The 27,530-nt window shown below is 39.5% G+C and overlaps 1 protein-coding gene and 1 pseudogene across 1 annotated transcript in view; both read right to left on the bottom strand.

Annotated features, from left to right (window-relative positions):
• Mnat1 (MNAT1 component of CDK activating kinase) overlaps positions 1-27,530 on the bottom strand; it is a 169,547-nt gene that overhangs the window by 58,076 nt on the left and 83,941 nt on the right. The gene's annotated exons all lie outside the window — the stretch shown is intronic.
• LOC118595605 lies at positions 14,277-15,175 on the bottom strand (annotated as a pseudogene).

Below are 27,530 nucleotides of genomic sequence, written 5' to 3'. Positions count from 1 at the left end.
ACATATTCAATTTAATTCCCATCAAAATTTCAAAGCAATTTGTTTTAAGTTTAGTGTTGTTTAAGATTTATTTTTATCTATTTATTACATGTTATGTGTGTGTCTGCGTAAATGTGAATGCAGATGTCCATGGAGTCCAGAAGAGGGTGTCAGATCTCCTGGGGCTGGAGTTACAGGTGATTGTGAACAGTAGTAGCCTGATATGGATGCTGGGACCCGAACTCTGCAAGAGCATTAAGTTCTCTTTATCACTGAACCAACTCTCGAGTCTCTCAATGCCATTCTTCATATAAACAGAAAAACAAAACCTTAACATTCATATGAGAGCACAAAAGGCCACAGATAGGCAAAGCAACCTGAGAAAAATAATCGATGCTGAAAGCATCCACACCTGACTCCAGGTTACACTACAGAGCCATGGTAACAAGATGCGCACACTCAAGGCTCAAAAGCAGACACACAGATCAACAAGATAGCCCACAGGTTACACTACAGAGCCATGGTAAGAAGATGCGCACACGCAAGGCTCAAAAGCAGACACACAGATCAACAGGATAGCCCACAGGACCCCAGGATAAACCCAAACAGCTGCAAGCACCTGACTGTTAACAAAGGTGCCAAAAATACACAGTGAACGCTAAACAATTTCCTTCACAAATCAAGGCCAGAAAACTGGACAGTCACATGTCCAACAATGAGAGGAGATTCCTACCTTTCACTTTTCACTAAAATCAAAGAACAAGGAGCTCAGTGTAAGACCTGAAACTCTGAAACAGTTAGGAGAAAACAGTAGGAAAGCCTGGAAGATAGAGGCATATGTAAGGGCTGCTGGGGAGGACTCTAATCACTCAGGAAATAATGCCGACAACAGGCAAATGGAACTCCAGGCAATTGAAAAATCTTCTCCTCAGTAAAATCTTCTGCTGACTGAAAGACAGCCTGTAGGATAGAAGAAAATCCTTGCTATCTATATATACACTTGACAGAGCGTTAATACTTCATCATATAAGGAACTTAAAGCCTCAGCAAAAAACTCAAATAACCCAGTCAATAAACTGCAAATAAAACACAGTTCTCAAAAGATGAAATAAAATGAATGGCAAAGACATGAAACACTCTTCAAGCTCGCTAACTAAAAGAGAAATATACATTAAAACCACAGGAAGATTCCACCCCACCCATTACAATGTCAATCATTAGGAACATAAATACTCAGAGGTTAAAGTGTACTCTTTGAGAGGAAGAGAGTGCAATACCCATGCCCAACAGCTCACAATCATCTGTACTCAACTCCAGGGACATGACTTCCTGGCCTCTGCAGGCACCTGCTTCACACAGAAATACCCACACGGACACAAACACACACACACAGATGTATATGTATATATGTAATTTAATATAATATATATTAAAAACAAATCTTTAAGAACACAAATAACAATGCTGGCTAAGAAACAGAAAAAAAAGAACCCTGTATAAGGAAACTGTTGATGGGAACACACTAGTCCAGAACTATGGAAATCGGTAATTATTCAAAGAACTAAAAATAGATCTATATATGACCCAGCAATACTACTCCTGAGTATTTAACTAAACTAAACTCTAAGTAAACAAGCCAAGAAATGCCTGCATATTGCTTATTGCAGCACATTCGCAATAGCTAAGTTATAGTACCAACCTAAGTGCTTATTAACAGAGGAATGGATAAAAAAAAATGTAGTAGATAAAAGCACAATGGAATATTTTCAGCCTTAAAGAATCAGGGTATGTCGTCTACAAGAAAACAGAAACAAATGAAGATAATCATATTTAAGTGAATTGAGACAGTCTCGGGCCAACAAATGTCATATGGTTGCCATGATTTGTGGTTCTTAGATTTTATGTGTATTTATATAAAGTCATGTATGTAAATATGACGTGCAGGAGGAATGACACCATCCAGATGATGAAAGGCAAGGATGGAGGGCAGTAAGGAGTGGGAAGGAAACATGGAAGGGCATGCTCAACTTAGCTTCCACACTTAGATGAAACTCATATAGCACAGTGCCACATACAATGGATAGACATGGTGAAATCTTTTCAAAAGAGAGAATCAAGGGTTAGAAAAGTCAATGAGTGGAAGAAGGGAACAGTGCAGCTTGTACTAGAAGAACTCAAAGGGTAAAGACTCCATGCGATGCACTAGGAAGAGCAGTGAGATTACCAGAGCAACGCGCTGTGCCTTCAGTGAGAGAACGTTAAGTAGGGAGAGTGGTCAGGAGAAATAGTGCCCAGATGAATCTGGATCGGAAGAGACAACCTGAACTACAACCAGAAGGATGTCAATGTTAATTTGAAATGCAAATAATAAGAACCAAACCCCTTCAAGCCAATACTGGAACATCTTCTCTCCATCAGAACAAATGGCAAGACAGAAAGCATGTTTGATGCAACAGCAGTCCACAGCAAGATGCTGTCACACAACTTTTATGGATATGAAAAGCAGTTTCATAAGCCTTTTAAGTACAATGAGTAGAAATTCTACCTGTAAGGATTTATAAGAAAAAGTCAGAGATACAATAAATTCTTATTGATAAGTCTATTTATTACAGTTTAATTTAATTTATATTGTGAGAAACCAATATGAAACAATATTGAAATGTGAGTTACCTTAAGTAAATTGTTGGTTAAATTATAAAAACAGTATGTGGCCATTTAAATTGTTTGAAGAGAAATCAATACAATATTATGTATAATGAGTGGGATAATTTTTAAATGTGTATAAAATCTATAAAAAATATTAACTATAGTTTTACCATGGTAATAAATGACATAAATTATCCCTATTATATCTCCATTGTTCTAGGTTCTAAATTAGCCAAATGGGTCTACTTTATATTTACAGCCACCACAGCCATAGTCAAATACAGGAGGAACAAGACTATGGTGGTTAGTCTGGACGGTCGACTTGACACAATCAGGAAGCCCTGGTAAGGGAGTCTCAGCAAGGGGGTGGCTGTCCAGACTAGGTCACCCTGTGGGCACATGTGTGGGGAAACCCACCCACAGTAAGTGGCACATTCCCTAGGAAGGGGGATTCTGAACTGCATGAAAGTGGAGGGAGGAAGCTGAGTACTAGCATACATGTGTTAATTCAGGCTCTCGCTCCTGACTACCCATAGGGTGGGACTGCTGCTTCAGGTTCCTCCAGCCCTGACCTCCTCACAACTGCAGACGGGAACTTGGAACTGTAATCCATATAAATCCTTTCTCCTTCGGGATGCTCTTGACAGAGTGCTGCATCACAGCAACAGGGTACCAAACTCAGACAATACTACAGGAGAAAACAATCAGAAGCAATAGCATTATTAGTCTGTCGTCTTGAAGGAATCGTCATGGGACAACAGAAAGGCATGGGGTAGATGAGAAGTGCTGCAGATGTAAAAGAGAAGAACAAAGACAGAGACACTGAGTCAGCGCGCATCTGGGGGAAAGGAACTACAGGGACAGCAGAGCTTCAGGTCAAACGAAAGCGCGTCTGCTCATTTTGTTTGGTGTAATTACAGCATTAGGACTGTGCATGAAATGTCCCATATAGGAACAAAATTAAGAATATAAAAGCATAACTTCATACAAATTCTATCTTAAAGTAGTTGAGGGGGAACATATATGAAGCAAATATACCAAATACTGAAAATTATTAAATCTGTGTATTTATCATATTATATTTATACTTTGCTAATTTTGAAAGTTTTCACTATAGGAATTTTTTAAATAGATCATGGAGAATTGGTTAGTTTTCAGAAAATGAAGCTATTTATTTTTAAAAATGAAAATAAAATAATACAAAAGAAAGAACAGTTAGAATCAGATGGGTCAAGTTTGTAGCCATTCTAATTATAGTCCACGGTTATTTATTTAGATTACAACTACTCATTGAAGAAAGATGATTCAATGAGTTATAATTCAAGAGGAAAAAGGATGATGATATATGGGAAAGGGGGAATTGAAAAGATTAAAAGATTTTTTAAGTGAGAAACAGACTGGGAGAAAACATTTCCAAGTCACTTATTTGACAAGTAACTTTTATTTGGAACATATATAAGCAACTTTTACAAATGAGTAACAAAAAGGCAAACAAACAAATACAGACCAAAGACAGGGAAATCCAGGGTAGACTCTAAATTATAGACCACAGACAGTGTTGGTGAGAATGTAAAGACATTAGAAATCTCTTATATAGCACATGGGAGTGAGCCACGAGCACACGAGAGTGAGCTTTGGAAAACAACTTGGTGATTCTCCCCTAAAATTACAAGTAACTTTAATATATGATTTACCAAAAAAAAAAAAAAAAAGTCACTTATAGATGCCTGTCAATAAAAATGAAAATCAATAATCACACACAGGTTTCTACATGAATATTCATAGCAGTATTACTTATTTTGCCCAGACAATGAAAATAATCTGAATGACCCCATCAACTCAGGAATGAACAGAATGGAGTATAGTCACACAACATGAATTTATTCACATAAAATGCAAAGGAACAGTAAGTAATGAAGCTTTGATATGTGCTACAACATGGATGAACTACAAGACAGCATATTATAATAGCTTTTATGTATATGGAATGTCCAGAAAGAACAAAACTGCAGAGACAAAATGCACATTAGTGATTGTTAAAGGACAGGGGCACTGAATGTGTTGTGATTCCAAATGAGTCTAAGTTACCTTCTTTTTTTTTTTTTTTTTTGAGCTGAGGATCGAACCCAGGGCCTTACGCTTGCTAGACAAGTGCTCTACCACTGAGCTAAATCCCCAACCCGTAAGTTACCTTCTTAAAGAAATAAAAATATTCCAAATGTGACTTACAGAAATTGTTGTGACATTCTGTAAACTAATTAAAAATCATTAAGTCATAAAATTTAAGTAAGTTATAGCACAATAGACTTGTACTTTTTAAGAGTTTAAAGCAGTCAAATTAATTCAATATTTCTACTTAAAAATCCAGGTAGAGTGTTCAGTAAGACAGTCAGAAATATAAAATAATCCCAAGAGAAACTATGCTATCATCAGCACCAAAGTAACAAACAAAGTCATCGAGTAAGCAAGATTGAAGAGGAGAGATGTATGAAGAGTGGGGTCGATGCACTGGGCCTGGAGGGACGGCTCAAAGGCCAGGAATACCTGCTGCTCCTCCAGAGCCCGAGTTCAGTTCTCAGGACCCATCTCCACAGCTCCCAATAGCCTGTAACTCTAGCTCAATGGGATCGATGTCCTGTTCTGGACTCTGTGAAAACTCCTCTCTCTGTCTCTGTCTCTCTCTGTCTCTCTCTCTCTGCAGATGGCTCTGGAAGTAAAAGTGTATACTGTCCTTACAGAGGATCTGAGTTTGGTTCCCAGCAATGACACTGGGAAGTTCTCAACAGCCTACCAACTTCAGCTCCATTAGATCTGTCACCTCTGACCTCTCAGGGCACCTGCAATTACCTGCACACATGTTCATTATACACACAGACATAATTTTAAAATTAATAAAATCACAAAAATATTAGTTTAAAAAAAGTATTAAGTAATCAGGTACATTCTATTGGCTTTCAAAAAAAAGCACAAAACTAAGACCCTTTCCATTTGTGTTATTATTGCCATATAATAAATACAATTTAATGAGAAGAGCCATAGGCAACCATGCAACCGTAAGTGCGTGTTTAATCACTCCTCTTGGGAGAGATGGGTAAATGGATACAAACCATGCACTCGACAATATAATGTATTCTTCCTGGCCTGAATCCATTCTTCCTGTAAGGTCCAGCTTGGAACCCAAGTGTGCAAGTGTGAGGACTAGAGTATGGCTCCCCAGCACCCACAGGAATGCAAGGTGAGTCAGGTGGTCCACATGTAATCCAAGCATGGGGTTGGGGGTTCGGGGGACAGAGGCAGGAGATTCCTGGTCTCTAGGTTCAACTGAGAGCCTTGACTAATGCGTGAGATAGAGGGTAATCAAGGAAGATGCTTGACATCAACTGCACACCTTTACACACACCTACATGTGTGCAGGCACACATATGCCTCCACACAACCATTCATGGACATCACCTATACATATATCAAGTGTGTGTGTGTGCCTTGCAGAGTTTTTATTTCAGCAAATCATATTATAAAGAAATTGTCTCTACTTTTATTTCTTAAGGCCACTGAAATAACACAGAAGGAACAGGGCAATGGGGGTTTCTGAGAACTAGCCCCTCTCTCAACGGTAAATGTATCAAATTCTGCACAGTTCGCTGCACTGCTAGCGAAGCTGGGACCCAGAACCGTTCACTTCTGTGGCACTGGCACCTCAGTTCTACAGTGACGTCCAGAGCCAGGAGCTACAGGAAGTCTGCGAGAAAATCAAATACACTATTTCTGTCGTTTCTATTTCGGTAAGTGTGCTAATAAATTAAACATGTGTGCATGTATATATGCATACATGTGTTGGTATGGATTTTTGAATGTTTCAAGAAGCAAGCGAACTGAAAGAATGTGGCTGGCACTGTCTACAAACCGCTTATTTAGAGTCACATTTCTGTGGTAGTTCAGGTATTTTCACTTTATTTTAGGAACAAGCAGAGTAATTTCTGTACTTTGCTGTTCCGGTCACTCCAGGGTGATGTCAGCCTGTCATCACTGAAACAGCTGCATGGAAATAACTTCCTGGTAAAACATCATTTCCTTGTAGGTACAGTTCATCCCCCGTCTCTGACAGACACAAAGAAATGACTTTTTCCCATTGTTTTTCAAAACTGACAGTAACTGTCGAGGAGGAATGCAGGGCGGAGGAGGTCTAAGGCTAGAAGGGAGCTATGCACCATGCTGGTGTTGCCCCTGGAGTCGAATGAACCCAGGAAAACAGTGCGGTTCTCCATGTCTCCTTTACACTGCCTGTAATGCGGCTGGGGAAGCCTGGGAGAGCAAGGTGGTCTGTCAGGAACCCATGGCCACTAAGCAGAAATAAGCCACTGCCTGTCCCTGTATCACCAAAACAAACAGGATTTTCCTCCAATTTAATAGATGTTTGACTCTCATCTATTAAAAACACCCAAATGGAAAAAACAAGCACTCACTTCTGTATTTCCCAGTTCTCTACTAAAATCATCAAACAAGATAAATGTTTTTAAATGGGTAGACTATAACTTCAAAAATATTACTTCTAAAGCATTCTAATGATGTTATTCCTAGAATCAGCCTTTATGATTCCTCTTTATCCTTCAAAACATGTTTGCCACCAACCCAGAAAATTTCCTTCTCAAACAGTATTTGCAAAATTAAAAAAAAAAAAAAAAAAAAAAAAAAAAGCCTCATGCTGCACACACAATGCTCGGATTTTGTAAATATGCTACAAACCATCAACGAATCTAACTTCTCAAACTGAACTTAAGCCTTGTTCACTGTTATCAATCAAATAGTCCTACCCTAAAGAACTATATTATATTCTCTTGGCCAAGACAAGACTTTTAAAAACTGTTCCTTGCACATTAGCTCTGAAACATCATTACAATCTGCCTGCTATAGGGGAAGTACTTTGTCATACAAATTCGTTTGCAATGTCTACTCTCAAAACTCATCGTCTAGAGTTCAAATACTACACAGAAGTTCTGTAATACTATTTCACCTTCTACTTTAGACATGTGTTGGTATACCAAGATAAACTACTGCAAAGAGTTTCAAAAATAAAAAGCAACTTCCTCAGAAGTATAAAGGTTAGGTGCCCACCTATAATCTGAGCATGCGGGAAGTGGGTGGGAGGGTCACGTTAAGCCTGACACTATGGAGGTCCAGGCTACACAGAAGACTTTGTCTCAAAAAGGAGGGAGGGGGAACCGAGGGAGAGAGGGTGGAGGGAAGGCTAAAACCCCAGGAATTTATTTATCTGTTTTTGTTATTTTAGGTTTATTTTTCCTTGGGCATTGACAAACAACACCATGTTGAGAGAACTGTTTTTAATTCTCTCCGATGCTTGTCTTACTGCTGGACTATGATTTGTTGCCAAGAGGACATAGCGTCCGGCAAATCATGTTTGTTTCTATAAAAAGACCAGAAAAGAAAAACATCAAGGGAGACTATCTGGTGAGACAAAACTCATTTCCTTAAAAATGATGGTCGATTGTAAGAAAAATAGCTTGCCAGAAATTCCAAAAATCAGCTTTTTAGGCATACAACATTTTAACTGATTTAAGTCCCTATAAAAGTAATTATTAAGAAAGAATTCTTACCTTGGTACCAAAAATGAATCAGTAATTACCCAATGATAATGATAACTTATACATATGTCTACACTTTTATCACAATAAAATATAATTTTGGTTTATGTAAAGTTATCTACATGTTCCATTATTATGTAAGCAAAACAAAACCTGATTGCTGTGAAAACATAACACAAAGCTATAAAGACTGAGTCATCCATATCCCATGCCTGGTACAGAGCTTGGTACATATTGGGAATGTTTATTTCAGGAATGAACAGGTGTTTTATAATGGCCCCTCCAATCCTCTACCTCACCCTCCCAAATTGTGTATGACAAATTTCTTGGTTTAGTTAAGGTCTTTGAACTACAGAATGAATAACTACTGTAAAAATTTCTTTCGTTACGTGTTATATTGTGGCAGCCAAACAAATATCTAATATCCCATCCATTTGGGGTTTTTTTGTTGTTTGGTTTGGTTTTTCCAGACAGGGTTTCTCTGTGTAGTTTTGGAGCCTGTCCTAGAACTCACTCTGTAGACCAGGCTGGCCTTGAACTCACAGAGATCCACCTGGCTCTGCCTCCCAAGTGCTGCGATTAAAGGCATGCACCACCACCACCTAGCTGGTTGTTGTTGTTGTTATTCTTTAAGGTTTGTTTGTTTGTTACTTTTGGTTTCAATGTGCACTGTGTGTATGTCTAGTGGCCATGGAGGCCAGGAGAGTGTTGGATCCTCTGGAACTGAAGTATACAGATAGTTACAAGCCACCGTCTAGGTGCTAGGACTGAACCCAGGTCCTCTGTAAGAGCAGCCAGTGCTCTTAACTGCTGAGCCATCTTCACAGACCTCCTACCCAGATTTTAAACAGTCCATTGCCAGAGATACCAAGCACTTACCTATTATAGGAATAGTTTAATTCATTTAGCAAATATTTAGGAAATGGTAGGCATTGTAATGCTGTGACCCTACTTTCAAGTATTTATCAACATGTACAAATTAAATGCAATAATATGAATTTATAGCCATTCATCATAAAGTACAAGTACTTATTTTTATATCAATATATAGGCTCTTTTTGAATGAAAGTTACATTAGTTTGCTAAAATGTCATCTGCAGAAAATATTTACAAACCATTTCTGAAAAACACTTGGACTTAGGCAAACTGCACTTGTCCTTAGATATGAAGTCTAATTTCTATGTATGTTTTCTTAGATGTTCAGTCTTCTTTTAATAAGCAAAAACAATTTCTTCTTCAAATAACACACAAATCGTTTTCTTACCATTATAAATTGTATACACTTTGAACTATGATCAGAAAGACTATTTCAACTATAAGGAATAATTCTTAGCAATGTTGACATAACTCCCTTCCAGGGGGCACTAAGCGAAGAAGCAGTTCTCTCTGCTGCACTTCATTTCACTGTGCCGTTGACAGTGCTGCACGCCCACTCTGTGGACTGGAAGAGCGCCACAGAACAGCCACAGCCCTTTAGACTTTTCATCCGAGAACACACGATCACTCAGTACATGTGCTGGTCCCACATAAGCAAAAGCATCTAGACTATCACATAGTTTGCTCTAGGTATTCTTTGTTTGCTTTTTTGTTTTAATTCAGGGAGATAAAAACTAATTTGACTCTATAGTCTTCCTTTTATCACAAAAAAAAAAAAAAAAAAAAAAGTACCTTGAAAAGAGGTACACCTAGTAAAACAGTAACCCAGAAGGCCGGGAAGAAGCTACCTTTCAAGCATTTCTCAGTTTTGCAGCTTGGTATTTAACGCCGCTAAGTCCTAACACAGGAGCAGTTGCTAGGACAGGTGCTGTTGCTGGTCAGCTGCCTTTGCCGAAGCACATTCTCCAGATTACCACTTCATCTCCCACCCACAGCAACCGCTGCCTGCTGCTCTGCTGTATCACCACTGCAAACAAACATGGTTACCAAAACAAGAGACAGGAATCAGATAGAACTTTAGGCAAAACACAGCTCAAGTAGGTTCTGCATCTACTTATTTTCTTCTATGGTTTTCTGGAATCCTTAGGTTAAACCCAAAGCTTCCTGGCTCTCACCATCTCTCTACAGACCATAGATAGACAGATAGACAGACAGACAGACAGACAGACAGACAGACAGATAGATAGATAGACAGATAGACAGGAAGGAAGGAAGGAAGGAAGGAAGGAAGGAAGGAAGGAAGGAAGCAAGGAAGCAAGCAAGCAAGCAAGCAAGCAAGCAAGCGTGCTGTTGTTAAATTCTGGCCCCACTGACCATATTAAGATCAGGAGAAACAGGATTTAATGCAGACACACACCTTCTTACCTTCTCATAACATCTGACCTCGCATTGGAACTCATCCACACTCCCCTGCCCTCAACCATAAGAAACTCCTACCCCCCCCCCCTGCACACTGTTTTTACACATTCAGAACTACCAAATAAAGCAATTTTTATGCATCAGGGAAATTAGGATAAAATTACTCTGAAGATTTTTTAAAGTATTCTTGTACAAGGTGCTGATAAAGTTCCTTTAAACTCATTTGGGAACACACTGAGAACTGTATTTGGTGTTTACTTTTATGATCTAACTATGCTTTTAATGTTTGATGTTAACACTGATTCTTAAACAGCAAGCAACACTGGGTTCTACAGTGTTTCTAAGCTACTTTTATTCCGCTGCACAAACCTGTGACCTCCACTGTGACCTCCATAAAGCAGTTGTACGCTTTGCTGTGGTGCAAATCCTCACAGACAAGTTGAACCTGTTCTTTTTGGCACTGAGCCCTTGTGCAAAACACACAGCTGAGATTTATTATAAAAGGGGAACTGAGGGGCATTATTTCACAACATCTATTCTTCACATATAGCCAAGTATAATCTTTGACAACCTTTGAAAGCTCTTAAATAAACAGATCATCTCTTAATTACAAAGTTTCTTAATTGTCACTAATTGCAGGGCATATTAAGATTCATTGTGCACTGGGAAAAAAAGCTAGCACATAAAGCTTATTAGTCTGTTAGTGTGTATTCAGAAACAATGCTACTTTTAATTTGGATCTTAGAATAATTACATCCTTTGCTGTCTTTAACAAGGTAAAAGCAAAATCATTAATAGAAACCTATGCTTATAGATCTGTACTTGAAGAAAGTAAGGTTTGCTTTGTTACTGGTTTATTCTTACATCACTTGTGGTCTTTTGAAGGCAGTTCAATGACAGACTGAGGTGCAGAGTAAGAGAGAAGGATGTCTGAGTCTACCTCTAACCTCCACAAGTACACACGTGTGTGAATGTACCAGAACACAGAGAGAGAGGACAGACAGGCGGACGGAGAGACGGATGGACCGGCATAGAGAGACATAGATAAAGAGACACAGAGAGAGAAAGAGAGAGGGAGACAGAGAGAGAAGGAGGGAGAGAGACAGAGAGCAGGAGAGACAGAGGCAGAGAAACAGGGACAGACAGACAGAGGCAGAGGCACAGAGGCAGAGATGGGGGAGGGGTCATCCTATATCTTCAACTGTATGCTGTGAACAAGGATGAACAGGGATTTTGTTTCTAAGTGTCAGTTTTGCTTATAAAAATATTTCAGAAATCAAAATATGATTCACCAGTGTCAACGTGCCCTTTATTATCACTGCTGCATTGTCTACATCATGAGGAGGAGGAGGACGGTCCTTCCTACCACCTCCATGTCATTCAATATCCCACCACACCAGGCCACCATCAACACATCAAATGTAACCCGACAGACTCTGTCTGTAGCCTGACGCAGTGTGGCAGGCTACAGAAGCTTCAGTGTGGAGATGAGGTGAGAAGATCAACAGTTCAAAGCCAGTCTGGACTTCATACTGAGTTCCTAGACAACACAGCCTGGACAACACAGCACAATCCTCCCCAAAAAGGCAAAAAACAGGGTTGGGGGTGGGGGGGAGAGAAGGAATCTGTTTATAATTAAATTACAACTCAAAACATCTTCCTGTAGAACGAACATAATTAATGACGGTATAATCGCAGACTGACAACATATAAAGCACATTAATTATCTTTAATTTAGTCTGGCTCTGGGAACAATATAGGAGGAAATCAAAGAAAAATTTACTCTCTCTTTCCTGGGCACATAGTTGGCCCTTGGGCAAAGCTTTGAAATTCAACTTTAGATTGTTTTGCATTTTGCCCTTTGTCCCTTTGTATTCCCATCTAGCATCTAGTGCCTTCCCCGGTACTCTTTGTCTCCACAGGAAGATACTACTAAATCCCAAGAAGAAACACCCCCTCCTACCACTATGAATCCTATTCTGCTCCCTGATCTTGAGCCACAACCTGAATCTACCGCAAGAAAAACTTCCTGACTTCAGTTAAGGTATTAGAGGAAGAAATCCAATTGTATGATTTACTTAAAAAAAACATCTGGATTTTGTTATTTCATTATTGTTTTTAAAAAGGCATTTATAAAATTTGTTGTTGTTGTTGTTGCTGCCGAGACAAGGTTTCTCTGTGTAGTTTTGGTGCCTGTCCAGGGATCTCACTCTGTAGACCAGGCTGGCCTCGAACTCACAGAGATCCGCCTAGCTCTGGCTCCCGAGTGCTGGGATTAAAAGGCGTGCGCCGCCGCCACCACCACCGCTCAGCGTAAACAAAGTAGTTGTTTTTAAAACAGATGAAGGATGTTTATATATTTTATGTCTTGCTTAATATTTGTGCATTTTAATTGTCAACAGAGATTATCTTTAACCTTTTATCCTTATAATTTCCTATTAAAAAAGAAAAAGACAAACATGGAACACTAGCATTTCCTCCCAGTGACTTAGAGCATGACCAGATACCCTGTAAGGAAGTACCTTGGAAGAGTACAGAAACCCAGGGTTAACTCAGGTCTACAAATAAGGGCACTCAGGGACTCTCAGAACTATTCAGGCTAGGAAAGATTGTCCCCAATGTTACTAATGTCTCGATTTCTGATTCTCTCTTCAATATCCTTGTGCATGGCTAAATGCTCACAACCTACCCACAAAGCACCAAAACAGTCTACAGATTGTCCCACTTGGTATCCAAACAAACTTACACTTCAGCGCCTGGCAATAGAAAGCACCACTCTACAAAACCAAACAAAATCCCCTCAACAGTCAGAGGCAAAAATCTACGTGGCACAGACAAACTTCTCTCCTTATCTGGAGAAGGAGTAAACCACAGTGTCTCACAAAAGTGGACCTAGACTTCCTGTCTCGTGAGACGTGACTTTTACCAAAGACACACACATGCAGCTTCTCTAACGATAGTGAACCGAGGCAGTTTCTGAAGCCCGAGTGCATCGGAGGCTTCGACACAGTGTGCATTCATGGTTTTGTTTCCAGCAATTCCAATGGACTACCAGACCGATGTCTGTCTCGTTATGCATTTAACCAGACCATATCTGCTTAGCACAAAATATTAAAAAGGAAGAGAATTACTCCTAGAATTCTAATTATCTATAAAATGTGATTATTATTTATACCATCTTTTTGATGACTTATAAACTCATTAATAGTTTATAAAAGACTGCCATTTACAGTTGGCCCATTTACAACTTAGAGCAAATGGTTCTCCTTTCCCTCATCTCTCTCTAAAAGGCTGAAAATCCTGGCAGATTCTGTATCCAAGTTTTGGTGGTTTTGTATTTGTTTTTAAATTTTGTGCATCTTTTACTGAAATCATGATTCTAATGTGTATCAGTTAGCAGTCTGTTAGCAAAATCATTTTCCATCACATTATTACAGGTCAACAGGACACGGGGAGGCATCGGTGAGACACTAGCTCTTAAGTCTGCTATTATGGAGACATCGGAAACAAACTTCAAGTACAGACCAGAACACTGCAGAAGACCTAAATAGGTGTTTTACAACATGAATAATTACAGGCTTTATCACTAAGTTAGCATGATATACAAAATATTAACAGGAATCACCTCTAGGTTTATTCGGATTACAGCAGCATATAGCATCTTTGGTATCTGTCCCATCTTTGAGTCTAGCTCAGGGGTTTACACTATTACCCTCTGAAACACTTCTTTGGGCACTCAAAAGACAGTATAAAAGATTAATCCTCCAACACAGCAAAGCCAAATAGAGTATGAGGAGAATCCGCCACACCCCCTGGCCTGTCTGCAAAACCTCCAATCTCTTCATCATGAGACACTATCATGAAACTGCTCAGCCTTTCTCTACCAATCCAATGAAGCTTCCAGTTATCTTTAGGGAGGCCAAAACCCACCACCAATAGCAATAGTTACAGCTGGTAACTTCTCCAGTCTTCCATTGAGTCCACCTGAGGCCAACTGTCATTCATAAAACCACCAACCAAGTAAATCAAAATTCACTTGGTACAACTGACTAGTTATCACCAGGAAGCCTGGACAACATTAGATCTGTCCAGCATGAGATTCAGAGCCCAGTCCACTCCCAAATCCATCATCAAAGTTCATATAGAACAAAACAAAGTCAATCACCTTTCTTTCTCACATTAATAGCATCAAGTTTGCCCAAGAGAGCCAAAGCTGCCACCACAGAAAATGAGAATCTTCTATCAATTTCTCCTCAAATATCTCCAGCAAAAGAACTGTTTTCTTTCTGTAGACTTTGAACACATTCCACTTTCTTTATGCCAGTAACAGTAACACTATCATATAGAGTCAGAATCTGAACAACACTAAAAGCCTGCAGATGAGGATCGTGTCCAGTGCTTAATGCCCCCCCCCACCCCCACACACACTCATGTTGACATGACTTGATAACACTAGTGTTTCCTCTGTTCATGAGATGAAGCTGCCCCGTGGGCTCCATTGCTGTCAAGCCCTAGATGCCACTAATTCCCAAATACATTCATGTATTCATAATCATCTTTCTTTGAGTCAAAAGAGCAATATAATCAGCATGTGTCTCCAATAACAGGGTGTCAGGTGCATCTGACTTGATGACATCCTTCTGCAGTATGCCCATGCCCAAACACCAAAAAGGCCTACCATATTTAAGTGTAAGATTGATCTTATGCATGGGGTTATTCACCTAATCACTCTGCTTTGATATCTTTGTTGTAAGTTTTGAAAAAGCTAATCTTTAAGTAAAAACTGTTAAATATGGGAAACAGTTTACCTTGAAATTAACATCTAAGACTATTCAAATGATCCTCTCTGAGCACTTCACTATCTTATTTTAGTCCTGTAAATATGACATTGCAATGTATGTTCTTAAGATGACCAAGGTTATCTGTCCAAGTCCCACAGGCATTAACTCACAGGACCAGAATCTGAATCCATCCAATTTGATGCTTAAGTCCTTACAGCCATCACAACTCTATTTTCTATAAACAGGGGTGTGGAGGGATTGTGTTCCCCAAAATATTGTGTACCCTAATAAACTTATCTGGGGTCAGAGAACAGGACAGCCACTAGATACAGAGGCTAGAAAATGGTGCCACTCACGTCTTTAATCCTAGCATTCCAGAGGCAGAGATCTACCTGGATCTCGGTGAGTTCAAGGATACAGCTAAGCATGGTGACTCACACCTTTAATCCCAGGGAATGATAGTAGAAAGCAGAAAGGTATATAAGGTGTAAAGACCAGAAACTAGAAGCTTTTGGCTAGTTAAGCTTTTAGGCTTTTGAGAAGCAGTTCAGCTGAGATCCATTTGGATGAGGACTCAGAGGCATCCAGTCTGAGGAAACAGGATCCATTGAGGAACTGGCGAGGTGAGGTAGCTGTGGCTGGTTCTGCTTCTCTGACCTTCCAGCATTCACCACAACAACTGGCCTTAGGTTTGATTTAATTAATAAGACCTTTTAAGATTCCTGCTACACAGGGGTTGAGGTTCTCTTGCTTGTATCATTAAGATAGAATAAAAAGAGAGCATAATTACTCTCCACTACTTCCCTTTCTCACCTCAAATAGCCCTGTAAGAAAGGTACAACTCACTGCTATGTAAGACACAAGGAACTAGGTGGATAACCTTTTAGAAAAGGGTAGTGGAGCTTTTCTAGAATGTGAAATAGCCAAGAAAAAGTGCACAACATCACTTGCCATTTCAAGGAACACAGGCCTTGTATGAGAAATTATAATTATATCTATGCCTATAATCTCTGAACTAAAATTAGTAATATAGAAATTAAAAATATCGTTTTACAGATGTTGTTGTTACTCTTTACTCTTTGCGGAGCCTGCCACTCAGCTCCCAAATAAATCATACATGGAGTCTTATTATTACTTATAAATGCCCAGCCTTAGCTTGGCTTGTTGCTAGCCAAGGTTTTCTTACATTAACCTGTCTACCTTTTGCCTCTAGGCTTTTCCCTTTTCTTACTTCTGTATACCTTTCATTACTTCTTACTCCTTGTCTTGCTGTGTAGCTGGGTAACTGGTCCCTGGTCCCCTCCTCTCCTCTTCTTCTTGCTTGATCTTGCTTCTCCCAGATTTCTTCTTCTATCTATTCTCTCTGCCTGTCAGCCCCACCTATCCTTTCTCCTGTCTCACTATTGACTGTTCAGCTCTTTATTAGACCATCAGGTGTTTTAGATAGGCAAAGTAGCACAGCTTCACAGAGTTAAACAAATGCAACAGAAAAGAATGCAACACATTTTTGCATCATTAAAAATGTTCCACAGCACAAACAAATGTAACACATCTTAAACTAATATTCTACAACATACAGATCCTTGTCAATTCCAATTATATTCATTAAAAAGAGCTAAATGTGGCACAGCTATGCAGAACCTACTACCATACATAATACAGTTGTTCAAGGAGAGATGGTACTTCCTGGATCAAGTGTTTACTGGTCTCTCTCAAACTTAACATGTTCAACACAAGAGGCACTCTCCTAAAGTAAATCACTATTTAACACACAAATAATCTAAAGCCTTGTACTTTCACCATATCTTGTGCTTAATGAATGTATCAGTAACAAAGGGGGATTGATTATTAATACCCGTATTGCATATATACACGGAAATGTATTCAACACTAGAGCATGCTCTTTCATCTTAAAATTTATTAACACAATTAACAGACAAGGAGTCTAGGAGCACAGACAGTTGCAAACACCTCACTACAGTGACTTCAGGTCTATATTTTAAGTCTCCCACTAACAACATCTATTTTTATAAAAGGCCATGGATAATAAGGAAATGTTAATAAAACTATCATTTATTTATATTAACTGCACCACGCAATTTAAATTTATGCTTTTGATGCTCCAAATATATTATTAAAATTATGATTTGAAAGAAAAAAATGTATTTTCTTAAGACAAGGGAAGGCCCAGAAATGAGAATAATCTGATCGTGTTTCTGTTACACCAATGATTTAGTGCTGCTCCAGAACAGCACATGAGAAGCTTACAATTCTCAAACATGCAAAGTATTTCCATGTGCTTAGGACAAGAATTAGGCAAACCAAACAAGGCTGTAGAACTGTACTGTTTTATTTCCCTGCCATCTGTCACCCCTTCTTGCCTCTCCTGCCTATTGTTCATAGTAACACTCTAAAGGCTGAAGGCAATGAATCAGAGCTGCAGCTGGGAACTGGAGTTCTAGACATCATATGGCAATGGATACAGTCCAGTGAAATGGTTACTGACATAAACACCTGAAGGAATATGCATTTCCTAATACAATCATAATACACTGTGCAAGTATCTCTTACTAGTATTCAAATATTTTCATTCAGTGTTTATTAAAAAGAAAATGTTTAATCAAGATCACACAGACCCATTAGGAAAAGCTAATACAGGCGGGCAGTGGTGACACACACCTTTAATCCCAGCACTCGGGAGGCAGAGCCAGGTGGATCTCTGTGAGTTCAAGGCCAGCCTGGTCTACAAAACGAGTTCCAGGAAAGGTGCAAAACTACACAAAGAAACCCTGTCTCAAAAAACCAAAAAAGAAAAAAGAAAGAAAGAAAAATAAAAGTTAATACTTCTGATCCTTGTCAACCTTATTTTTATACGTTTTATACTTGGTGATGATAAGCTTTAATTTTATCTAACATATATATAGAAAATGACTCCATGAGTTCAAAATCCTGTAAGGCAGGAGAAAGAGAATTAAAGCAAGAGTACAAAATGCTTTCACAATATGAACTAAAACACCATGTGCTAAGACAAGAACTGGACATAGTATTCCCAGCTCTCACTAGCAAAGATGTTGAAGTTGTCCCTCCTCAAAGGGATAGTACTGAATCTCATGGCTATGAAAACTTGAGGGAAAAGGCAATCAAATAAGATGAATTTGGGTTCCAAGGGTAAATATAATGAAACTTTTAAATTCCTGTTTGTACTGAAGCCTCAAACACATGACAAAATTATAAAAGCTGAAGCCCTAGTGGGGCTACAGACACATCTCAAGAGCATGCACACATAAAAATATTTAATGAACTGGGGGGGGGGGGTGCTGGAGAGATGGCTCAGTGAGTAAGAGTACTGGCTGCTTTTCCAGAGGTCCCAGGTTCTGTTCTCAGCCCACATGGTGGCTCACGACTGTTGGAACATGGTCCACGAATGAAGCTCTATGAGGAGATTTCCGAGACCTTGCGAGGAGACTGCAAGTGACCAACAAGTGTCTTGCAACCTGTGCCTCCGTAACACGGGTTACTCTTGGAATGTGCTCTCAAGTTCTTCCCATGTAGAGTATACGAGTGAGTTCACTCCAGACAACTCATTACAGTTGGCATTTGTTATTTGTTCACAGGTCTCTAAGGAAAAGCATGGTTTTGCCACATGTGGCTTGTCCTTGTGACTGTATGCTTTACTTAGGTGACTCTTCTGAACCCTCAGAGCATAAATTCTTGGGTGTTCTGAATAAAGTTGGCTACTGTGTAAGACTTTAGTCCGCCTCATTTTTAGGCCCTGTTCTCCCGGGTTCAACAACAACCATCTCCAACTCCAGTTCCAGGGGACCTGATACTTTCTTCTAGCTTCCTTGGGAACCAGGAATGCCCATATATGCATGCATGCAATGACATACATACATGCAAATACTCATACACATAAAACACTTTAGCAAGCTGAATCTACATATATGCTAGAAATATAAAATGTGAAATAAAATTAGAAACCTGGACTGTGGAAAGATTTTTGTTTTTAATGTTGAAAAATAGCAAAGCTAAAATATTCATTACAAACAAGAAAACACCTAAAATCAACAACTGAATTCTCATTAGAACCCATTAAAGCTAGGAGGTAGTACAACAAGATCTCCAAATCAGTAAAAGAAAACACACAAAACATACATATATATTGGAGACAGGGTCTTATATAGCCCAGGCTGGCCCTGAGTTCACCAGGTTGCTGAGAATAACCTTAAACTTCTGATCCTCCTGCCTCTACCTCCAAGTGCTGGGAGTCCAGACATGTGTCACCACACTAAAATCCATGCATTTTCTCACCCAACTAAACTGTATCTCAAACTTGGCAAAATGAAAACATTCATAGAACACTAGGATTAAAATTCAGTGGCAGAATATTTGTCTAGTCTGAGTAAGGGCTGTGTAAATGCAGAGGGTTATGATTATGATGGCTTGGATTAAACAATGACTGAGGAATTAGCAAAATTTATAAAAAATCCAAAAAGCTAAAAGGAAATGACAACAAACCATCATTACAAAGAATACTAAGCAAAAAAAAAAGTTATTATAAAGAATATTAAAAAGATTAAATTAAATAGATTAAATATAAATCACTAGATGAAAAAATTTATAAGATTCTGTAACTGCTCCTTTAAGAGGAAGATATATGTGCCAATAATGGCACTCAGAGAGGAGAACGGCGCCTGCGCCTGTAATCCTGTAATCCTGTAATCCTGTAATCCTGTAATCCTGTAATCATCCTGTAATCCTGTAATCCCAACCCACAGGGGCTAAGAAGGAAGATGGTCATAAAATCTGTGTCAAGCTGGGGCTACACTGTGAGTTCCAGGCCAGCCTGGGCTACAATATGACATGTGTCTCACAAAACAACATAAGCAAACAAACAAACTCCACAATGTCAGCACTCAGGACAGAAGAACAACACGGAGCTACAATGGATCAAATCATCTATGTATCTTTGGCACTTCATTAATATTAAATGAAGGAAGAGCCAGACAGAGTGGCTCACATGTAATCTAGCACTTGAAAGGCTAAGGCTGGAAGATCAAGGTTGAATTTAGGGCCAGCTTGGACTAGAGAAAGTAACTCTCTCTCTCTCTCTCTCTCTCTCTCTCTCTCTCTCTCTCTCTCTCTCTCAACACACACACACACACACACACACACACACACACACACACACACACGCAGTAATATTAATATCCATCTAGCCAGCAAAATTCAAAGAGAAGATTTAGAAATTTTATCACTATAACTCTTACAGTTGCATTAAGAGAATTTTGAGAAGATAGTGTAACAACTTTATGTCAACAAATGGGATATTTTAAGTAAAATCTTCAGATTCTTTAAAAATAAAAGTGGGATATATCTGAATAGCTTAAATCTATTTTTTAAAATATGTTTTATCAACTGCATATAAACAAACAAATTAGAATTCAATAGTTTCACTGGGAACCTACAAAGAATGTAACTAAGAATGACAGAATTTTACACACACTCCTTTAAAATGAAGAGATTTTACTTTCAAGCAAAGCAAAATACTTGACAAAACATAACAGACATACTGGTAAACGCACTACACCAAAGCAAGACAATGGTTTTCACAGCAAAGGAGACAGCAGATCAATGTAGCATCTCTTACAAAGACAGACACAGAAATCTTTATAAAAATATTAACAAGTGGAAGCCACATGTATCCTAGGACTAAACAGCTGAAAATGAAATTTAAAATAATTCCTTGAAAACTCTATCTAAAACATGAAATACACAGAACAGATATGATAGTAAGTCTATGACCAACCACTAAAAACTATCACAGCTGTGAGATAGAGACATCCAGTGCATAAATATCACCTTGCCCCAGGAGAAAAGAAAGAAAACAAACAAACAAACCCAAACAGTTGATAAATGAAAACCTAGAAATAACACAGGTGGTGAGCTGTCAGAATGAGATATTAGTAATGACGATGTGTATTTGTTGGTCTGGTTTTGTATTTTCAGACAGGGGTCTCACTTTGGCTGGACTCATCACGTGGCTGAGTCAGACCTCAAACTCATACTCTCCATGTCAACCTCTTGAGGAACTGAATGACAGGTCTGTGCTACCATGCCTAGCTAGTATAGCTAATATAAATATGTTCCATATGCGCAAGAAGATAGGGTGGAAAATGAACATGAGGAGAAAAATGAAAGATGCAAGTACCCAAACAGAACATTCCAGAAATAAAACATATACTTCATGAAATGAAAAATAAGGTGGTACATATTTTAGTCCCAGCACTGGGGATGGGGAGGCAACAGGCAGATCTCCATGAGTTTGAGTCCATCCAGGGCTCTGTAGAGAGACCTTGTCTCAAACAAAAACAAAAACAAAAACAAGACAAAATAGAAGAAAGGAAGTAAGGGAGGGGGGAAAGAGGAAGGGAGGGGCAAGAAAGGATGAAGAAATGAAAATATACAGTGGGTAAACAGCATATTAGGTAATATGAAAGAAAAATTAATGAATCTGAGCACACAGAAACAGTAGCTCCCAAAGCAAATACAAGAAATGCTTAGAAAAACAAATTGGACAAGGCATCAGATAACTATTAAGAAAGATAACTTATGGACAATTAAAATTACAGAGGAAGAGCCGGTGGTGGTGGTGGCGCACACCTTTAATCCCAGCTCTTGGGAGGCAGAGGCAGGCGATCTCTGTGAGCTTGAGGCCAGCCTGGTCTACAGAGTGAGTTCCAGGACAGCCAGAGCTACACAGAGAAACCCTGTCTCCAAAAAAAACAAAACAAAACAAACAAAATCACAGAGTAAAGTGAAGAGACAGAAGAACAAAAGCATTATACAAAGAAAACACACACACACACACACACACACACACACACACACACACACACAAACACAACTTCCCAATTTGACAGAATTTTTTAATAGACAAATCATCCAGACCCCCCTCCCCCCCAAAAAAAAAATCACTAAGAAGGTATCAGGAAGGAACTCTAAGCCAAGTGGCAGGAGGACTTTTATAAAACATGTGGCCAATAGCTAGAGAACACACATTCTTCTCTTCAGCAGATAGAACATTTTCCAAGAAAGATCATATATAGGTCACAAAATAAGTCCCCCAAAAGCTCTAAGCAATGAAAACATCATGTGTCTTCCCTAATAAATAAATTAGCAAAGTAACTTCAGAAACTGGGCAGACACCAGGGTTGGCAATGTGCTCCTGAGCACAATGGATCAATGAAAAAAGTAAAGGAAATTTTTAAAACGTCTTGAAATAAATGAAATAAAAACCCAACATACAGATACCTATAGCCACACTAATAAGTGAGTTCAAGATGAGAAATGCCTATTTAAAAAAATCTAGAAAAAAAGTCAACAAACATTTTTTTAAAACTAGTAATACAGCTGGTCATGGTGGCGCATGCCTTTAATCCCAACACTGGGAAGCAGAGGCATGTGGATCTCTGAGTTCCAGGCCAATCTGGTCTACAGAGCCAGATCCAGGACAGCCAAGACCAAAAAGAGAAATCTTGTCTCAAAAAAAAAAAAAGAAAAAAAATCAACAAACAACAACAAAACTAATAATACAAATAAGGAACTAGAAAGGCAAACCCGAACACAAATTTGACAGCAGATACAGAATAGAAGATACAGTCTATCCATCCATCCAGCAAGGGATTAATATCTGTAATGTAAGAAACTCAACCCAACAGTGAAAAGCAGTAGTAGATTGCTGTAGAATATTAGTTAAAGATGTGTTTCATTTGTGAGGCAATTTGTTTAATGATGCAAAGATGTGTTGCACTCTTGTGTTGCATTTGTTTAACTCTGTGAGGCTGTGCTACTGTGCCTGTCTAAAACACCTGATGGTCTAATAAAGGACTGACCAGCCAATAGTGAGACAGGAGAAAGGACAGGTGGGGCTGGCAGGCAGAGAGAGGATATAGAAGGAGAAATCTGGGAGGAAGAGGAAGGAAGAGCAAGAGAACAAGGAGAGGAGGACGCTAGGGTTCAGCCACCCAGCCAGCTACAAAGTCAACCACTGAGTAAGGATGAAAGTGAGGTTACAGAATAAGAAAGGAAAAGGCCACAGGCAAAAGGTAGAGGGGACAATCTAAGTTAAGAAAAGCTGCTAGCAACAAGCCAAGCTGTGGCCGGGCATTCATAAGAAAGAATAATCCTCAGTGTATTTATTGGGAGCTAGGGGGCTGGAGAGTTGGCTCAGCTGTTAAGAGCACTGGCTGCTTTTCCAGGACCCAGGTACCTAGCACCTACAACTGTCTGTAACTCTGACTCCAGGGTATCTGACACCTTCACACTGACAAACATACAGGCAAAACAGCAATGCACATAAATAAAAACAAATAAGGCTTTTAAAAATGTACTTAAAACCAACATTAATCCTAGCGCTCTGTGAGTCTGAGGCCAACCTGGACTAAAGAGCTAGTTCCAGGGTGGCCAGGGCTGCATGGGGAAACCCTGTTTCAAAAAACAAAAACAAAACAAGAAATCCACCAACCAATTAAAAAAACAAAACAAAACTGTTATTTGGGAGCTGGGTCTCTCTCTCTCTCTCTCTCTCTCTCTCTCTCTCTCTCTCTCTCTCACTCACACACACACACACACACACACACACACACACTCCCAAAGAGTAAAGAGCCAATAGAATAAAAACCAACCAAGAACAATAAATAAATAAATTAGAAATGGGGAGATAATACAAACAGATATTTCTTTAAAATATACAAATAACCAACAAGTAAATGAAAAGTGCTCAGGAGCACTAACCAACAGGCACAGAGGTAAAACCCATGTGAGATGTCAGCATCACCCACACCCCACACCCTTGTGTGCCCAGAAGAGCAGCTCTCACCAAAGGACAAGGGCTGGGCAGGTGCAGTGCAGGCAGCTCCCAGACACTGCAGGCGAGGGTATGAACAGCACAGCCACTATCTGACATTAGGAAAGGTCCTCCAAACACTAAAAACAGAACCACTAATGGGCAGCAATGGACTCTACCACGGAATAAACTCCAAAGGTAAGGAGGTCAGCACATCCGAGAGTGCATCAGCAGCCTGTGTTTCCTGCCGCACTATTCACCATGCCATGACAGCCACAGTCTGCACCAGGAGAACAATGGGGAAAAGAAGATGTGGCACACACTCACAATGTAATAGCAGCTGTAAAAATAAATGGAATTCTGTCTCTCGGCAGCATGAACAGAACAAGGAATATTAGGTAGCTGATGCCACAGACACAGAGAGTGATTAACAGTGACTGAAGGGAAAGGTGGATAACAGGTCCAGGGCAAGGGGGGGGGGGGGCAGAACAATTTCTAATGTTCTACTGCATGCATGTAACTATAGCCAAAGACAAAACTGCAGGTAGAATGGTCTCTGAATGTTCCCAAGACAAAGAAATGAAAAATACCTAAGGAATGGAAATATTACATGTTCTGAATTAGCAATTTTACTAAAATAATCATATTGCAACCCATAAACAAGTTTTATATATATGTGTATGTATGTATGTATAAATGTGCAAAGAGATGATAAATAGTCAGCTTTAGGAAATCCCAGAACCATATTGCGATGTCACTAGTGCCTTTTCAACACAGCTAAGATAGATTTAACTCACAATACTAGACGCCAGCAAGGATGCAAAGCTAACGGAAGTCAGGATGGGAGCAAACTCGGAAGAGGAAGCATTTCCTCAGCCTTGGATGGAAGCCTGCTACAGGAAGCCGGGGTCTCGTCCCATTTCATCTCCACACCTCCACTTTCTTTCCCTTACCGTCATGTCTCATAACTCCAAAGTCTAAACTCTACTTCTTAGTTAGTGCTGTTTTCTTTACACTACATAAGGATGTATTAATATCACCTGCATTTGGTGTTTAAAACTGATTATAAATACTTAATGCTATTTAAGTACTGCATACTCATGACTAAGTTAAATAAGCTTCTACCCCCAAGACATTTATCATCTAGTAACTAGCATGCACCTCAACATTTCAACACATGAAATAGGCAGTTTTAAGAATTGGAAAAAGTAGCTGGATGAAGAGAATTATGAAAGGAAAAAGAAAAATACACATCATTTGTAGATCAAACTTGGTGTTTGGGGTTGTTAAGCAAAGGCTTTTGTTAAGTAAAAGTGCTTGCCACCAACCCTAATGATCTGAGGTCAATCCTCAAAACTCCCATGGTGGAGAAAGAACCAACTCCTGTAGGTTGCCTTGTGTCCCCACATGAAAGCACTCTGTGGCACACAGAACATCAGGGCACTATAAAGACAGAAGTAAGAGCCTTGGGTAAATGCTAAACATGGTTAAAAAACAAATTCACACTAAGATACAGCTTCTACCAGAGTGGGAGAGAGAAGGGGAGGAGAGGGAGGGAGGGGGAGAGGGAGAAGGAGAAGGAGAGAGAGAGGGAGACAGGGAAAGAGGGAGGAAGGGAGGGGGAGTGGGGGAGGGGTGGGGGGAGAGGGGGAGGGGGAGAGAGAGAGAGAGAGAGAGAGAGAGAGAGAGAGAGAGAGAGAGATCTGTTCAACACAATTCCCCACCCACAAATGGTCAGAAAAACAGTGGCAGTGGGCATCTGCACCAGCAAACAATCATGGGAATCCATTCTTTAGTATTTGGTATCTCTGTGAGTCTTCAACATTGCTGACCCAAGCCAGAGAGTATTATCTACCTGTTAAACACTCAAGTTTTGCCTTAACGGCCACACACATACTCAAGGAGTTGACTAAAGTGTCCACAATGAAGAGAGATTGAGACTTCTTCCTGTCTCATGAGAAGGTGTGCTCCTGGGCCAGCTGTGCCTACATTTCCTAATCTCATCAAGGAAACACATGTATACAGACAGAAACCTTCCTCGTGTTGTGTTTATTACAATACATTTGTTAATCAATGATTGTTCTTCAAAAAGCTTTAAAGCTGACCTTAAATGTAGATGTACCTTTTTATCTGTGGGGTATTGGTTTCACCAAAAGCCAAGGACGTTCAAGGTCCTTAAAATAAAATGGCTCATCTTTCCAGTGAGTGGTGGTGAATACAGACTCCTGCTCAGCCATAAACAAGACATTGATACCATCCCACTAAGACTCAGGAAGCACAAGAGAAGAGGAGACAAGAAGGATGCAAGCACTGGGATACAGAGGAATGGCTAGGAAGTGCGCCTTCCGCTCAAAGCCCTCAACAAAAACCAATATGATGACTGCTTATAAACTACAGCCAGTGCTTTCCCAATCATTTAAGATTATTCCAATTGCCAGGTGGCAGTGGTGCACGCCTTTAATCCCAGCACTTGGGAGGCAGAGACAGGCAGATCTTCATGAGTTCAAGGCCAGCCTAGTCTACAGAGTGAGTTCCGGGAAAGGTGCAAAACTACACAGAGAAACCCTGTCTCGAAAAAACAAACAAACCAACAAACAAAAGAGTATTCCAAGCATGGTATTCCATAAAGACAAAGAGGCTTTGAAGTATTTGCATATCTTTAGTCTCCATTAATATCAACATAATGTATAACATTCACTTACCCAAAACATTTCATAAAACCCTGTTCTATTCTTAGTGTTAGGATTGCAAAATTTATATGCTAAACATAGAAATAAACATTTAAGGAGTTTAACAGTATAAAATACTGGCATGTGGGTAAAAAAAAAAAAAAAAGATACTTTAGACAGAACTATCAAAAAAATTCAGTGTATCTGGACAGTGGTGGCACACGCCTTTAATCCCAGCACTTGGGAGGCAGAAGCAGGCAGATCTCTGTGAGTTTGAGGCCAGCTTGGTCTAAAGAATGAGTTCCAGGACAGCCAAGGATATACAGAGAAACCCTGTCTCAAAAAACAAAAACCCAAAATTCAGTGTGGCTCAGTGCAGTGGTTCACTCCTGTAAAAAAACATCAGGGAGGTGGGGACAGATTGGCTGAAGATCATCTCCCACTACCTCAAGAGTTCAAGGTCAGCTTGGGCTACTTAAGATGCTGTCTCAAAAAGTGAAGGTTGACAAAAAAGTTTCTGACTAGAATGAACAAGCAGGGCAGGGCAAACATTCTGTTACTGGTACCTTTTGGTTGCATAACAGTCATTTCTTACACAGGTTTTGTTACTCTGTTAATTCTGCTAGGAATTTTGCATGGCTAACTGTCCATCATAAACTTATTAGTTCAAATGTCACTTTCTCATATATAAGAAGGAATGATGGTTAATATT

The sequence above is a fragment of the Onychomys torridus genome, chromosome 14 (genome assembly GCF_903995425.1).
Source record: "Onychomys torridus chromosome 14, mOncTor1.1, whole genome shotgun sequence".
Taxonomy (NCBI): domain Eukaryota; kingdom Metazoa; phylum Chordata; class Mammalia; order Rodentia; family Cricetidae; genus Onychomys; species Onychomys torridus.
Note: the sequence above shows the minus strand (reverse complement) of the source record. Positions and strands in the feature narration are given on the sequence as shown.